Genomic DNA, 18,292 nt, shown 5'->3' with positions numbered 1-18,292 from the left:
TCTCAACAAGAAGTCAATCGATCGAGGTGCCTGTATATTCAACAAGTACATGTAGCTACAGCGCAATGACTTCTACTCACTCACACCGTTTCAGTGTTGTGTGTACATGTATACATGTACATGTATGTTCACATGACGTGAGCCAGTCAAGTGTCAGTCAGTCGGTAGGAAGCGCGAACTCCAACAACAACATTGAAGAAGTCGTTTCGACCAGCCACCTTCTTTGACTCGCCAAAATAACGGAAATGTTTTTTGATTTGATTATAAGTTGGGATTTGAACCCACAACTTCATGGTCAGCAGACAGCAATCCTAACCACAAGGCCAAAAAGGCAAAGATAAATCGCGGATTTTTGATGAAAATCGCTACTGGCTTCTTGGGCAAAATCTCAACCAGGGGGAAAGGCCCGAAACCTGGCCGAAATCCTTTAAAACTCCTTAATGGCTGGTACAAAGGTTCCGAAACCTTCACAGAACAATTTGCCGTGCCCTAACAAGCCCTTCTATGTACTTTTTTTCCCTTATCTTCATACCTTTTAGGACCAAAACCTAATTGTCAATATTTTTGAAATGGACTGTAAGGGAATGGATGTCACAGTTTAAATAAATAAAAATAAATTTCACGGTTCGCGTGAGACTCGGCTGGAAGCCGAGTTTTCCGCATCCGCCGTGGGAACGCCACCACCCTCTAGGATCAAAGGCGCAGATGTCACAGTTTACCAAGGCATAATTGATATGATTACTGCGCCCGGAAAGGTCACTGCTTCAACTCCCTAGGGTAAACGGCCTAGTTTTTTGGGTGTTTTTAATTTGTTTACTATGTTCACATTCCAAGCTCGAAAATAACAAACTAAAACAATGCTACTGAGACAAGGACAACAAATGTGACAACTACTGAGCAGGGGTTGCACCGAGACACAGCATTGATGGTGGGGCATTGACCGCTCTGCCGACCTGAGGTATGGGCATCACGGTTAAAACACGCACCAAAAAAACAAAAGATTGAGCTGTACGAGTCAGCAATGCAAGCGGGACAGATGCAAGCAGCTGGTGTTGGAGCTGGTGGTCATGGCGAATGACACTACCATGCTCGCTGCGAGTTCTGGGGCTGGATAAGGGGAAATGGCGCGGTTGTGGCACTATAAACATGCTATTTGTGTCAATGCTTGTGTACAGGTACGGGTTGCAACTTCAACAGAGCTCAACACACCAAGTAACCCGAAAATCCGTTCACACATTTTGGCTAGCAATGGAACCTATTGTTTTTTAGTCAGTTAGAGTGAACGCAAAAGAAAACGATCATCATCAACATGACACTCAACATGACATTGTAGTATGAACCGGGGGGTCACTTTGTTACAACTTTATTTTGGTGATTGTTCTGCGGTAGCTAATACAGAGTTTCAGTTCGTATCCTGTTTATTCCCAAGCTCAGTTCTGTTCATTCAATCGTTAACTCAACATCGTCAGCGGATGCTTCGCCGTTTAACCCCGTGGGTCCCCGAAGACTCCCTTTTCGGTGAAATGATGTCCATTGCGATAATGGCGCCGATTCTCGTTCTGACTTGGTGTGCTATGTTGTGTGGCCATATGTTTGCAACGACACTACTCTTATTTGCTCTGATTTAACTGTTTTCTCCACACCGACTTTTACAATGGAAGCACTGCTTTCTGAGTACAGTAAAACCTGTAACTAACGACCACCCCTTGGGGCCAGAGAAAGCGGTCTTTAATTGCAGGCGGTCTTTAGTTAGAGGTTTGCACCACAAAACAACAATAGTGTGAGACCGTCCGTGCCTGGCGAAGTGGTCTGTAGTATACTAGTACCAGGCTGGTCGCTAGTCACGGGGGTCTCTAGTTACAGGTGTTACCCTATTGTGCTCAAAGGGTAAGCAGCATCTTTCGACCTGTTTATCAATGAAGCAAGGCCACCTCCACCACATGGAATACTGTTGTGATAAAATCAATCTTCGACAGTTTGACGCTCCATAGTAAGCTGTCTGTCACGTCACGTGGAATTGTACTAATTTGCTGGGGTTGCAGATCGCTGACACAGTGACACCTCTTGTTGACCAGTCTTTGGCGGGACTACATTGACATTGGCTGTCCGCATTAGTCATGGCTCTGTACATTGTATGTGGATGGCATGCACCAAGATGCTTTCCAAGGTACATGGGCATGACTACGCATGTACACTTATGGCAAATCCGGATACATAACTGTCCAATGTCCGATGACATGACTTGGCTCCAATCCAAGAGCTGTCATATCCGATCACGGATTTAATATTAACTCTGGCTTCTATACATGTACATTTACGTCCATCTTAGAGAATTGTGTGTCGCTCCATATATACCATGTGATCTGACGCTTTCCCTGCCGAAGAGAATTATCACTTTACTGACTCACGAGTGCCGTTCAGAGCACACGAGAAGACCTCCCAACCTTCCAAGTGGCAAACCTGTAAGAAAGCACCACTCCCTGCTCATATACATGTGTGTATATACCAGGGAGGGAGTCGTGCTTTCTTACAATTCCGTAAGATGGAAATACAAGTAAATGTATGAATAGACCGGAGAGAGTTTATTTTTGAATTTTGTGATATGAAAGCACCACTCACTGCATATAAGGTACTAGTTTACACGAAATCCTTAAATAACCATTACGGCTGTTGGTGGTACAACTCTGCAGGCATGCGGTAGAATTATCACGAATTGTTGACATTTTGCTATGTCCAGAGGGACCTGACCGACCGATGTGTAACGTCCAGGAAGTAGCGTAGTGTATAGGGATGCTTTACCGAACGCATGGTAAACAGGGACAGGAATAAGAAATGGGATTAGTATTCAGCCTGTTTACCAAAATATCCGTTTTCTGTCGGTGGGCCAACAGAATGTTTTCTTCAGAAAATGGCGGGGATCTTTGGTTCCAGAATCCTCGAGACTTGCCATATCGTGCCTCACTAGCTGTATAAGGAACACATTACCGCACACCCATACATGTAGCAAGAAGAAGAAGGGCACCATCCTAAATTTCGTCAGCCCACATTCAGCCATGCTGTCTAAATCGAGCTACCCTCAACTTCTCGGGCTAACGAAAATGCCAACAAATGGGAAACATAAAAATTGATGAATTCTACAAAATTGGAAGCCTCGTAGCTTACGTATTGTGGGTGGCCAGTAGCGTGTAGACATCACGAAACAACTGGCATGCTCCTGTCAGTTTTAGGAACAAAGTCTTCTCGTACTGAGTCGTAGTAGCTAACGAGCCGCGAGAGCTAAATCGTATGCAGTGGTGTCCTAAGAAACTGATAAGCACAGAACTACTGACCAGAGTTATCAGTGTGATTGCGATGCTATGCAGTGCTTTAGAGAAACAAATTGCTACATGTACATGCATGTCAGGATAAGGGAAACATCGGAAGAATTCAAGTGATTTAACCCCAATAGCCTTTTCCATGCATGACTTGGACAACGCGGCTCCCGCTAATCCTGACCAGCATGCCCAAACAAAACTTCAAAATAGTGTACTCTGAGTACATGTACATGTACATGAGCTCGTACTTTCATGTACATGTACATGTATCAAGGCAGGGGAAGTGTAGGGTGCATGTGAAGATTATTGACAATTCCTCCGGGCCTTTGTGCGAAGTACATAATTGCAAGGGTATCAATGGCCAACCACTTGCGAGGAAAGATCTTCACAAATACTGGACAAAAGCACAGCTATTTGAACGCACCTCGAGCTCGAAATTCACTTGAAATAGATGTGAGTGCTGCCAAGGGCGCTTTGGGATCTCAACAAAATCTTCTGCATGTCTTTGCGATGTTGTCAGAGCCCCAGAAAAATAATCCCCTCTCAAAGTTTGGATCAAATTTCGGTATAGTGATAATGTGCGTTTGTGTATGTGCACATGTGTGTGTGCGTGTGTGTGATTGTGTGCGTGTTTGTTTTGGTGTGTGTGATCCTACGCACAAGTGGATTCGCTCGTGGAGCTGGAGGCAGTTTCTATTCCCCGGTGTGTTGTGCTTTGCTAGTTGTAATTGGAGGTTTTGTGCGCTTGTGGAGAACTACCCACAGTGCTTTTCCAGTTGATGGTGCTCACGACAAACAACCATATTCGCAAAATAACGACCAAACGAACTTGACGGTAAACACTCTCCCGCTGCAAAACCCCAATACAAACATTCGTAGTAAGTTTGACCAGTGGATATACATTTCTATTTGAAGGCTTTTGATGGGATTTGTCGGGTAAATCCTAAATATCAAGGGCGTGGTGCCATCACCATTTCTAGAACATTCTAATACATTTCTAGTGTATTTTCATCGTTATTGCTCTCAGAACAAAAGGTAGAAACGTGGGAATTTCATACTCGGTAAGTCTAACCGAATGCGGCAAAGATCTCATGCAAATGTTACAAAGGACGGGTACACATTGATACGGGCTATGAACACCTATCCACTCATTTACGAATACTATACAGTCAGAAAATGAAACAATATATATTATCAGAAAAATGACAGAATATGGAGATATTCAGCGACCTAATACCCAGCTCAAATAAATCTTCGAAACGCAAAACTACCCAATGTTGACAATTCATTGTTACTGACAACTCGCACCCATCCATCCCCTGTCTTCTTGACATTATGGGCTGACCATCCGAGTCTCGCTTGATTGTGAAACGAAGCCGATCGAAGCACACACAGGTAGCAACGTGCGATACACTGTGAGTCATTCTGAACCTTGGCTTCAGTTTTAACCTTAATTTGGCCGTCACAAGAATCCAGCGAGTTCAGTTCATACAAGTAGATAGGGCTCACAATGCTGTATACTCGGTATGTAAATGTACTCGGTATGTGATAGTAATAGGCATTGTCACCTGAAAATATTGAACGCCACTTGACAATGACTAAAATCTCCACGAAACAATAACCGCAATTGTATCACTTCCGCAACCGAAAATGACGCGCGCTTCAATGCCGGTGCGCTCGAAGTCTATTTGAAAACTTTACAAAGCAGGGGACGATGTGAATAATCGTACTCAATGTACACGTTTCTCAGATTCTCCCGACCCGGGACTGTGCTCTTATGCCCTCCGGCTGCTGAGTGTTCGGACTTTTCAGGTTGTGCTGAGTTGACCAGTATTTATGTTTTGCATATTTCACCCTCACCATCTCTATGGAGATATTGGGCACACACGTACATGTACATGTACATCTTCGTCGTGTGCAGGGAAATGGTAAACGTTTGGGGATGCTGAATCACCTTTGCCTTCCAGCGTGATGTCGCCTTTGCGTTAATGACTGCGCGGATTGAGAGCAGATGTTTCTTTGAGAATTCGTAATGAGTTATCTCCCATACCGACCCCCTGCACCCAAGCTGCCGGAGATGGTGATGTGATGTGAGGGTGTGATGTGCTAACCCGCACAGCTGATACATTGTATTAAGTTAAACTGCAAAGAGCTACTAATAAGGTCGTTATGAGGCTGAGGTTTTTAAACGGAGATGAGTAATGACTGCGCGTGCTGCACTGAATTCAATAGACTATGCGCACGATCAGAACTCTGCGTTTCGATATGTGAAGTATTTCAATGCAAGCCAACGGTTCATGTCGGTGCACCCTCTACTGCCAATGAGAAGGAATGCTGTTCTGGATTAACATGCGCAAATTCATTGCGGACGCGCGACGTCCGCTGGAGAGGGGCAAGGCGAGTTCCTTGGAAGGTTGTTTGCAACATTGACACTCACAGTCAGTTACACCTTCACTCACTTACGCACACACTCCCTAACTTAGTTCCGACGTCACGCTCACTCACTCAATGACTTTATGTACAGTAGATAATTTTGCTCTCCATTCCGGCACAGCAGGCCTGCATCCCTTTGCGACCAGTAACATTTCGACCTTACCACTATCAACGTGTTTGCTAAGCATACCAGCAAAACAAATCGATCATCACACACCCATGCATGTATATGTACGTGTATCTCAAACACCAGCCACATCCCCGAAGTACATGCGTAGAAACCAATAAAAAAAGTAAATTATCGTATCCGTTCCCGAAGCGAACTCACGACGGCCGCTAACACCCGATAAACCCTAGAAACCAATACAGTACAGAGAAATGTTGATGAGTGCCAAGGTACATCTGGAAATTTGCATCGCAACCCAGTTGTGTTTTCCAGATGCACTGCCAACCGGACAAGACATTTTCACAGCATCGTATACACTCATCATGTACATGTAGATGGTGCTGTGGCCTTTTAGGACAGCTGGAGCTGTGAAAGGCCATCAGCGGGTTAGAGCTTCTACCGGGAAAACGCCAGTCTTATATTTCACCAATCATCCTACATTCCTTTTGATCTTGTCTCTTATTGTTCTGACCTTTCCACAATATTGTGTTGCATTGTTTAAAAGAATGAGAAAAAAATCATCCTACATGGTGTGTTGGTGTGAAGCGTGATCATACAAGGGCTTGCAGCAACAGTACATAAACTACATGTATGTACATGACACTAACTCGTTGGTACAGGTGTACTGGCTATGCGTACCGTGTTTCCGGGTCCTGCACATGTTCCTACTGCATACAGTACAACCTGTGACTAAAGACCACCGTGACTAGCGACCAGCCTGCTACTACAGACCACTTTGACAGGCACAGACGGTCTCACATTCATTATGGTTGTGCGGTGCAAACCTCTAACTAATGGCCACCTGCCACTAAACACAGCTTTCTCTGACCCCAAGGTGTGGTCGTTAGTCACAGGTCTTACTGTGCATGTGCACCGCCAATGCCTACAGCCTAGGCAGCTGGGGCACAGGTTTGCACAATCTACAACGGCGTGTCCCCTTTGGGGCTCTCTTCTATGGATCATTGACGTCATACATTCAAGGTGAACAATTACAAGGGTTTTTCCTGTTCGACTTTGTCTTTCTAAAGATTGTAACCATTTTCATCTGGGAATGTCTCGCATAAGATACCGCAGTTGAACGCTATGTACATGGGGGATATCGCGTACATGTAGGGTATCGCGTTTTCCTGATAAAAAGAACTCTTCCGTTTAGTAAACTGTTGAGGCTGAAACATACAAGTACACTGGAACTACGTGAACTGAGTTCTTCCCCAACTTGAATCGGATTAATTATTTAGAAACGGATTACTGAGTATTGTCCAACCTTCCGTTCCATTTAGGTGTCGGTGTCGGGAGGAATTCACCTACGGTGTGCATGCATTACCCTTCTTCATCTCAATACTACATTTTCAAGTATGGTAACGGCGCCTGGCACCGTTAGTGGCTCCGAGAACTAGAGAATAAAGGCGTAACAGCCATTCCAACCAAAGGCAAAAATTTCATGTACATGTATCCACAGGACAGTGCAACTTTAGGGGTCGCCCTTTGTTTCTGTTCTACCGGCTTACAAAATTAATCTTGAATCCGCATCACAAAATCAGATGCCCGGAACGCGTTGTCGACTGTGTCTCTCTGTGATTCACTCATGTGCTCAAGACAAACAATTACATGATTATAACTCTGTGTTCTGATGGGTTTGGCACTTTCCAGCACTTGAATACAATCTGGGGATTGCGCACTGACCATAGAGCTACAAGTTCGAACGAGCTCGCCAGTGAGTGCTCGGAGTACGTGCATTCCGTGGACATTGCGTGCGAAATCAGTAGTGCTGGACTTGTGAAGCATATTTTGTGTGAGCGTGATGTTGGAGCGGGCACACTTTGACCCGCTCACAACAACTCACCACTTGGTACCTTTCACAGCAAATGACTTTCAGGGAGGCATTCGATGTTTTCAACTCTAACAGTCATCTTCGCAGTAACGCCATTCATTCTCACATTTGACTTTCACAGGGTCATGGTCAGAGCATAGAACGCTAAGGCCTTTGGTTATGGACTAGAAACAGTATAAATGAACACGTCAGATAGTTCGGTGGTGATGGTTTGACCTCGTGCATGCTTTCAGCGACATCTTTCACACAGGCTTTGCGTCGAGATTGCTGTTGGATCCCTCAAAGGCGACTCTAAGAGCGAGAGTTTACTCCGTGCTGAAAATACTTTTGAACGAGGCACTTGACTTGCGGGCTCTTCGATACCTTGTGATGCAAAAGTGGCCACTCTCAAAGTCGTAGTAAACCCAGTAGATTTACGTGGTTGTGCCGTTGGAACGAGACTGCACGGAATGATCGACAACAATCTGGATAGAGTGAAGTGATACGGACTGAAGAGGTTCGCGGTCTGTGATGAAATGAGCGAATTCGCTGAATTCTGGCGTCCTACTTCCAGCACTGACACGGTGGACTAGAGCAAGGTTTAGCGCGTTCGCGGACACTCACCCTCATGAACTGTAGATATTATGTGATTGATGATTGAGTAAATACTTACGCTTCGTTGTGTTCAAGATCGCACTGCATGTAAAGTGTGTTTTACCGACAGTGCAACATCCCATTTGTTCCCGCTTTGCATGCATGCACGAGCTGTAGTGCACTAGTGTGGTGTTTGGAGTTGGCGATCCAGGAGTTTGTCATGTCCGCTAGATGTCACTGGGCCATGTGCCAATCGACCACCTGTTCACGGGGTGCAAGCGTCCGCGACTGGTCAGGCCACATCCAGACAGGCGCATAGCTGGCTGAATCCCAGGCTACATTGGAGGGGAAGACTACCTGGAGTCGTTCAAACGTCACCCGCCCGGAGTAGGTCTTTGGCTAACAGTGTTGAGGAGCACGAGACCCCATAATTATACTGTGTTCTTCGAAGTAGTGACATGTGTGCATGCAACAGTATTTCGGCATTGAGAGAACAGTCTATTCTGGGATACCTGAAACACATTATACTTGGTCTATGCTCACCCTTATTAGACCGTGTTTTCCCAGTCTCACGGATGGTGCCTTCAATCGCCAAAGTGCAACGTAGTATTCGGACTGAACATCATCACGTTTCCCTTATCGCAGGTCACCATCGCTCCAGTAAGGAAACCTACATAGCCGGGAAACGAATTGCGGCAGATGGAGTATCAAACACCGCACCTGAAAATTGCCATTTCGGCGGTGCTGAGAGGCGAGATAAATAGCTGTGATCCACAGTCACTTCCTTCAGAACACAACTTGAGTAACACTCATTCTCTGTCTTCAGAGTTTGTGAAAAACAATTTAGTTTTCAGCCGTGTACCCTTCTACTGTTTTCCTCAGTATCCTGTTTTACGAGACTATTGCCCAAAATTTTTCTTCCTACCTAAACTTCACTATGGATTCCCTTACCAACTGTCATCCGTGCCAACATTCCCGTCAGTTAGCTAAAAAAGGATTGCGATATTCAGACATAGTCCTATTAGTATTGACTGTTCTTGCCTCTATCATCTCATATGGGTCAGCTGCTCCACTGAACACTGGAGTGGAACCTTCGCCTGTTGGTACCTTGGACGCTGCATCGTCCGGAGCGACCGCGTCAGGTTGTGGCGACTGGGACCTTAACGCCGTACACGTTTTCCGTGTGCAGATGCGCGCTCACCTTGGCGTAGCTCCCATGGATATAACGGAGATCACGTCTGACTGCGATACGAACGCCAATGAGTACGGATTTCGCCAGTACGACGAAGGCTTGGAGAACAACCCATGCGCTGAAGTTATCACTCGCCAGTGTAAGACAGTTAACAATCTCTACCCTAGTCGCTTCGTTCAAGCCGTCATCAAGGCGGGTGTGAACGAGTCGCAACTGATGGCGCCTTGTGGTCAGAACGAAGACGGAGTGCAACTCATCTGCCGCCCGGTGACAGCCAAGCGACTGACCTTGCAGAGGCTGTGTCAGCCTAGAAAGCCCAGTTTCATCTTCTTCCTTCACCAATACACGAGCACGTTTGCATGTGCACCCCACCCAGAACTTTCAGATATTCCATTCATGAGCTGAAGGGTTGGAAAAACGCCATTGCCGGAAGCTAAATAATATATTATTATTATATTCCGTTACCGTTTACATGTACATGTACATTTATGTCTGCATAATTTATTCTCATGCAAGTAGCCTCATGACTAAAATCATTGCTTGACCCATCAGAGTGGATATTCTCCTAGAAATGTCCCGCAAGAAACATTGTACATAATACGTACGTTTCACCGAACATAATATTCTTTTTCTTTCTGCCGGTATATCAACTTTGAACATTTCTTGACATCAATCCAAATTCAATACATGTTGAGATTGTTCTATAGATCACGTTTTCAAACTTACTTCCATAGTATTGCTTATACTGCATATGTAATACGTCGCCGAGTGGTATCAGGAGGCACACACAAGAAGACTGACTAATATTATGTTATTCGGCTCAATCTGCCTGAAGTTATGTATACAACTGCTCCGGCTCAATCTGCCTGGAGGGACTCGGAAAGGAATACAACTGCTCCGGCTCAATCTGCCAGGAGGGACTCTGTTCTGTTCTGTTATGTTCTGCTCTGCTCTGAAGAAATGAGTAAAGCATGGCAGCTTTTATAGGGCGAAAAGGAAGGAGATCATCATAGAGTCTGCATGAGCCATGAGTCATGAAAAAGGGCAGAAGTCTGTTGTGTTAGTCCAAACAGAACTTGGGAAGGCATAGCAACAGTATCTAAATGTATAAGGATGAAAGAAGCAAACGGAACTTTGGAGGAGAACAGAGGCCAGGGAGGGCATTAGCAAATGGATGCAAACCGGATCTAGAAAGGGTCATGACTGTCCGCATGACCTCAGTCAGGGTCAGGGAGGTACAGTACAACATGTGGGTGTTAGTTCTACATGTACATACAGGTGTGATGATCTAAACTAGCAAAGATACATCCAGCAAGCGCAAGAGAAACACAAGTAGTGAGAAGTGATATAATTAGCTTTGCAGGCTTGTCAGCAAAGTAGTGACAAGAGTCATGCAGTGCGTGTACGTGTACATGTGACATGATTAGAGGTCAGTAGATATATATGTAGTACTAGTAGTCAGCTACAGTTCAGTACTAGCAAGGCGGGATACTACACCCTCCCTTCCTACAGATAATCACGCCCTCGTGATTTTTCCAAAGTATTAAACAAGGCTTGGTAGACTGATAATAAAGTAGGGACCCTGTGTGTATAATGTGTGAAGGACCTGTCTCTCTGTGGAGCGGGAAAAATTTCGGACGGTAAAAAAAAGATGTGTAAAATCGCGTCACTGTGGACGGTAACAGTTCTTCATTCGCGTCTCTCTGGGACGGTACAACGGGAAAAGTAGACTCGCGCATCATGTGGCGGTATATCATGTTACATGGACTGGTTATTTGAGTGCGTGCTTGCAGGGTATACAGTATTTTGGGTCTGAAACTGATTGCTTGGTCGGTACGGGGTGGACATGATCGGGATGGGTGATGAAAAGGCTAGGAAACTTTGTGGTCAGAAACTTGAGAAAGCGGTCGTACGGAAGCTGCAGTGTGGCGAAATGTTGGGTGATCTAGAACTGTGTACTGCATGGATCTGGACGTACATGAAGGTACATGGAGGGCTGTGAGTCCTAGGTTGTTGATCGTATGGTGGGACGGTGACTGGGAGTGGCATTGTCTATGGGATGGAATTGCTGAAGGGACGTGGAGGGCCTTGTGTATCGCGTGTAGTGTAGCAAACAAACTAAAGGTGAGAGATGTTAGCAGGGGAACAACTTTGGCAGCAGAACGAGTTAGTGAGAGGAATATGGCAGCAAGGAGCATAAGAACAGAATGGACACTACTGCTGGATGGGGGAGCTTGCATGATACGCGGCGTAGCGGGCATGATAGGGGTGGCATGTGTACTAGTAACAGTTGCATTTGACCGGGTTGATGATTGAGTAGGGATACAGCAGGAATGGTGACATACCTGGGTTGAAGGGAAGATGTGCCGTGTATCGCGACGACGATAGCAATACGCTATGGCATGGCCAATCTGCTTGCAAAATCGGCAATATGGGCGAAGACGAAAGGGCCGACGTCGCTTGGGTCGTACATATACCGGTGGCTGTAGTCCAGGGACATACCGGGCATGGGAACTCGCTGAAGAATGATGGTGATCCATTTTGCCGAAATGCGTACGTGACAGCGTCGATCTGCTGTATGGATGGACTGACGAACCGGGATTCTGCATCGTTCTCAGGTCGTCATGGGTTCAGAAGCGCGGTGGGGGCCAATTAACGGTGCTTTCCGCTCATCGTTCGAGGCTGCCATCAATGTAATAGGTACTAACAACGAGACTGACGACAACGATTGACTAAGGATGGTAACAACATAACAAGACTGAAGTTGCGTAAACAGTAGATTTACAGTACAGGGACGAAATCACGCACCGCTGCCACCAGTGTAATAGGTAGGTTCGAATCTTACAAAGGAACGTCGTTAACTTTAACCACCGCGCCACCAGTGTAATACAGATACTAGGTGGGTTCGAATCTAGCAATTATAAAATTGAACCACCGCTGCCACCAGTGTAATACGTCGCCGAGTGGTATCAGGAGGCACACACAAGAAGACTGACTAATATTATGTTATTCGGCTCAATCTGCCTGAAGTTATGTATACAACTGCTCCGGCTCAATCTGCCTGGAGGGACTCGGAAAGGAATACAACTGCTCCGGCTCAATCTGCCAGGAGGGACTCTGTTCTGTTCTGTTATGTTCTGCTCTGCTCTGAAGAAATGAGTAAAGCATGGCAGCTTTTATAGGGCGAAAAGGAAGGAGATCATCATAGAGTCTGCATGAGCCATGAGTCATGAAAAAGGGCAGAAGTCTGTTGTGTTAGTCCAAACAGAACTTGGGAAGGCATAGCAACAGTATCTAAATGTATAAGGATGAAAGAAGCAAACGGAACTTTGGAGGAGAACAGAGGCCAGGGAGGGCATTAGCAAATGGATGCAAACCGGATCTAGAAAGGGTCATGACTGTCCGCATGACCTCAGTCAGGGTCAGGGAGGTACAGTACAACATGTGGGTGTTAGTTCTACATGTACATACAGGTGTGATGATCTAAACTAGCAAAGATACATCCAGCAAGCGCAAGAGAAACACAAGTAGTGAGAAGTGATATAATTAGCTTTGCAGGCTTGTCAGCAAAGTAGTGACAAGAGTCATGCAGTGCGTGTACGTGTACATGTGACATGATTAGAGGTCAGTAGATATATATGTAGTACTAGTAGTCAGCTACAGTTCAGTACTAGCAAGGCGGGATACTACACATATACAGGTACAGCTTCATTTACGGGCAAAATACACACAATGAATGCTTTCCGCCGAGTGTTCCACAAAACCTCAACTCAAAGTTCTAAAAATCTTTATACTGCACATGCACAATGAACACGTGCAAGGCACTCATTTGCCATAAAGGTACCAAGTTTTTCGTCTTCCCAACAAAACTATAATATTTTTGGTTTGGTGAAAGGCTGAATTTGATCATCCATCACCCACAATTTAATCCAACTACTTGCTGTTTGAGTGGGATTTGTACTGCCGCTGACATAACGCAGTGTACACTAGCCGTTGTGCAGGGTTTTATGCTATTGATGGCGGTACATATCCATAATTATACCGGTATAATATGTATGTACAAGAATGAACCAGAGTGTCAAGTGCATGGCGCGCAAATTGAGTTTTAACTCTTTGCCGACGGTGAAAATGTACAGTGCCTCGCGGCGGCCGTGACCTACATGTACAAAGTACCGTGATTGTACATGTACATGCGTATCGCTCGGACAACCATGAAATACCGAAAGAAATATGTCCGTAGAGACAAGAACGTTTCTGGTGCTTACCTGTATACACTGTTTTTTCAGACCCTGGTCATTTGCGTTCTCAAAAGGAGCCACACATTTCGCATTCCAAGTAGAGTGGATGATTCATGTGCAATGACTTACATGTATGTACACGTACAAGTACATGTACTTGTATATGTCCGCGTGAATGAACATGTACATGTACATAACATTCTTCTAAGTACCTGTTTCAACTGATTCCAGAATATGGTTAGGACACAGGACCGTGTCGTGCACATTATACAATATACATGTATATGTAAGCTGGGCACTCAACGTAACGTCGTTATTGCAGTAGTGGTGCATGTACAAAGTATAATGCACCATGTACATTGTGGATGTGGATGTAGATGGTGAAAGACAGACCGAATCGCATTTTCATAAACAAAAGTGGGAACGTGTAAGCGAGCCATTAGTGTAGACAAGATAAAGCATAGTAAATGCACAAGTTTATTGTCTAGGGAAATGAACTGAATATACTGTAGTAGCTGCCTGCTACATACCCTGTACACTACACGGTGTCTATGGTCGCCGGTTTGCATTTCAATAGTTCTTTTCCAAGGTCCATTCATCCGGAATCCATTATACCCATTTGTAGCTTATTGTTGCTATTCTACTAGTTTATTTCCATGTACAGTTAATACTAGTCGTAGTTGCTAAGTCAGAAAGGATATACAGTTTTAACACGCACTGACGCACATGGGACTAGTATCAGGTTTGGCCTCCTTTTGACTGCGCTGCGCTGATGAGTCCACAAAGGACGAAACTGTTCTGTCCGCATTTGAGGACTACAAGAATTCCGATGGATAAAAGACCCCGCCTGACTGTGTGAAGGAAGTTGAACAGCACACCCAAACATCCCTTGCGTCTGGACCTATCCATTCCATAATGTGTGGGGTTTGCCTCCAATGTCCGGTTTGAAGAAGGCCAGACGAACATTTCTGCGTTGTCAATCAAGCCAGATATTGCGCACCGAGGAATTTAGTCCAATGAGCCCAATTTTGGCGAGAGAAAACAAAGGCTACCTGTCAGGAGCTGCAATGTTGGTCTAGTTTTACCTCTATGTATATACAGGCTTGTGTCAATTAAATCTTACGTAGCGTGCTCTGCCCCCTTTCAGAAACCCATGGGTCTGGCCAATCCGGTGGAAAGCGTTCTCCGTTTCGGTCCCCAAAACTACCCAAAGCGCGTGTGGCGACTGAAGACTGAAGAAGAATGGGCCGACTGCAGTGTAGTACGTGATTTTTGCGGTGCGGAACATGCCGCGCTGGCACGGGATGGAGTGAGTTAGGAGCAAAGCAATAGCGCGCACAGGCATTCTACTCCAGCCATGTCTAGCTCCGCTCACCACTACTAGCTATGCAGTGTCAACACCATGCTAGTCATGACAGGCGAGTGTCAACACCATCTGTCATGACACGGCATGCCAGACAACGGGTCAATCATGCTTTTGCGGGTGCATAACGTACATACGTGTAGATGCGTACAGCGTAGACCCTGCAGGAATGATATGCAACACTGATACTTGTCCAAGTACTTCTGTGCAGAGATGACAGACAAAGGAGGTGTCATGCTTAAACTGGAATCAATCACTGCATTACCTATTGTCCTAGTCAACATCTGCGTTCGCTGATTCGTAGAGCAGAGAACGAATGGGACCGAATAGATCACCAATACAAAATAGCACAGGCATGCCACATCTTCCTAAACCTGTTCTACTCCAATACTGAAGCCGTCTGCCTGGGTCTTCTGTGTTGGTAGAGAGAACTCACTGTCTCATTTATGTCCTCAATCGTGGACATTCTATCCGCTCTGGAAAGAATTGGGGGCTATGTGGTTTTGTCGGAATCTTCCGCACCGTCTGCTATTAAATGGTTGTCGGATAAGCCAGCAGGTGCAACATTTCGTTGAAAACAATAATCTGGGTGGTATTATGTATATCTACGGCTCGCTTAAACTCAGACAGGAGTTGCTTCACTTCCACTCTCGCCTAGGGAGTATGGCATCATCGAATGCTGTTAATGACGGTACAAACAGAATGTTGCAAGATTGGAGTGCAAATGGAAAACCTGTACTAGGCTGTAGTGCCTAGTACCAAGCTTGCCTCTCTCCTGGTCCCTGGAGCATCCGTACATCACTACCCTTCTTCGCCTTGTCATAAGATTAATGTCCCGTTCCTTATCTCCGACAGGATATTGGTGCTCCCCGCGTCCCCAATACAGCAATACGAGGGCATAGGGCAAAGACACTAACATTGAATCAGATACTGGCAAAGATTGAATTTTATGATTCAGCACATCCAATGTCGTTTCACGTCTGCCTGGCCACTCGCAAGATATGAAGTGAGGAAGTACATGTACATGTAGGTAAGAATAGAAGCGCTAATTGTGACTTCGTTTTAGAACCCTTTCAATATTACTGGCGTTGCCTGCCTTGAAGTGATTGGTATTGATATTGATATTTTCAAGGATTCTGCAGAGGCAAATGGCGTGATGATTGGATTTGGTGAACATACATGTACATGTACATGTAATGTCGGTGTACATGTAGACCGTTTTATTATTTTTTTGAAGTGTGTGCAACGGATATTACGTTCGATTGTGACCATGAAACCCGTCAGCTGTTTCCCCCAGCCATTCTGGACGGGTGAAGAATCACAGGATGTGGGAGCGGTAGTTTGGGAGTGGTTATAAGATAGCAAAAACTGTTCATAATTCTCATTTTTAGAGAGTAGTTGGGTGGACACACCCATTCCCGTAGAACTGCAAACCGAACCAATTCCTTTGCCTACAACGTTTCGGCAAAATTGCCATCGTTAGGTACTACGACATGAAACAATGATGTAATACAGGCCAAAAATAGCAGTCCTATGCCAAAGTTCTACCGCCAAAACAACATAATGTCACGCATTAAGAAGAATAGAATACCGGTACAGCAACGTCAGTGGCAGAAGTATAAGTAAGACATCTAACGGCAGCACCACAATATCGTGAGAACAAAAACCTACCACCAAACAGAGCATGATCTGGTGCCATAAACATTACTTCTCAATTCTCATTTTGTCATTATAATAATGACAAAATGCATATTATGATCAATTGCGATCAATTATTGTCTCCCCGTTTGAGAAACCCTACACCTGTTCTTACATTCGTCCGAACTCACGCTAGCAACTAGTCACGCTAGCAGCTAGTGAAAGTATAGTCCCAAATATCCTGGTACTTGGTAGGAATCATCCTGACCAATTTTGGCTACTGTCGATAAGGCGAATTAGTCACATTCTTAGACAGTTAGGCAACCAAGGTCGACAGGCGGTGTTGCATTAATTCATTCGGACTCAGCATGAGTGCAGGTCGGCTAATCGAAAGATCCGCGGCTGCGGGCTGTTGACAGTTGGGGCGGCAGACTCTGATGGACTGCGAACATGCTTTCAGTAGACGTATGCTCCTCTACGTGTCATAGTGTCCCAGTTTTCTACAGGAGTCTGAGGACTATTGACAGCAAAGCATGCACTGTAGTGTAGTGTAGGCATCGAACATGTAATGAAATGGTAAGACTTAGACAGTCAATCAGGCAGGAGGAGTTGGTCTGCATTCGTTCTTCAATTCACAGTTTGCATCATGACTCACCAGTTTCACGGTGTTAGAAGAGTTGCTATGAGTGAAGAGAAATTACACAATTATGGCAATGCAGAAAGGGGAGCGAATACTGCACACCGATATTCGGATAACTGTAGGACAGTTGGCCTATAAACGTCAAGCTGGCGAATGCGCCGCTGCCTGAATCACCAGTCACGCATGACCTACTTTAGATCGCTGATCATGTCTGACCTGCTGTATGCCTCAAACGCGTACTCTAGCTCACTGCAAAGAAGGCACCTCGACCGTCTACAGGTCCTGCAGAACAGTGGGGCTCGTGCTGTCTTTGGCCGCCCTCCGTGGTCGTCCGCCCGCGACCTGCTGGAGCGCATGGCAGTGTTCCGTGTGGCAGAAGTCTTCAATCAGAAGCTAGCATACCTGGTGTGGCGCTGTCGTTATGCACTGGCAAGTCCAGAGTTGCAAGCCCTGCTAACCCCCGCTGCACCCGGCCCTACTCGGCTCCAATCTGCCATGGGTCTGTGCGTGCCAGTTTCCCATTCGGTTGCGGGGCGGGGGAGCTTTGCTTGCAAGGGTGCTGTATTATGGAATGCCTTCCCCAGCGACATCCGTGCCATCCATCACGCTGGGAAGTTTAGCACGCAGGTAATCCCCTATACCTGTGCCCTGTAGATCCTGAAGACAAGCGAAATCTTCTGGTTTTTTTTCTGTTCTCTTTCTGTTGTACCTGATCTCCCTCTGATGTACCGCTGACTCTACGCTGAAGATCTAACCATTTTAATTCTCATTCTCATTATAATTTTCATATTCGCTTTCATGTTATTGGGTTCTATGCCGTTTGAATTTGCGAATCAAAATAAATACAAACAACAACAACAACAACAACAACAACAACAGGCTCCCAGAGTTACTTGTAGACATG

The sequence above is a fragment of the Sycon ciliatum genome, chromosome 9, assembly GCF_964019385.1.
Source record: "Sycon ciliatum chromosome 9, ocSycCili1.1, whole genome shotgun sequence".
Taxonomy (NCBI): Eukaryota; Metazoa; Porifera; class Calcarea; order Leucosolenida; family Sycettidae; genus Sycon; species Sycon ciliatum.
Note: the sequence above shows the minus strand (reverse complement) of the source record.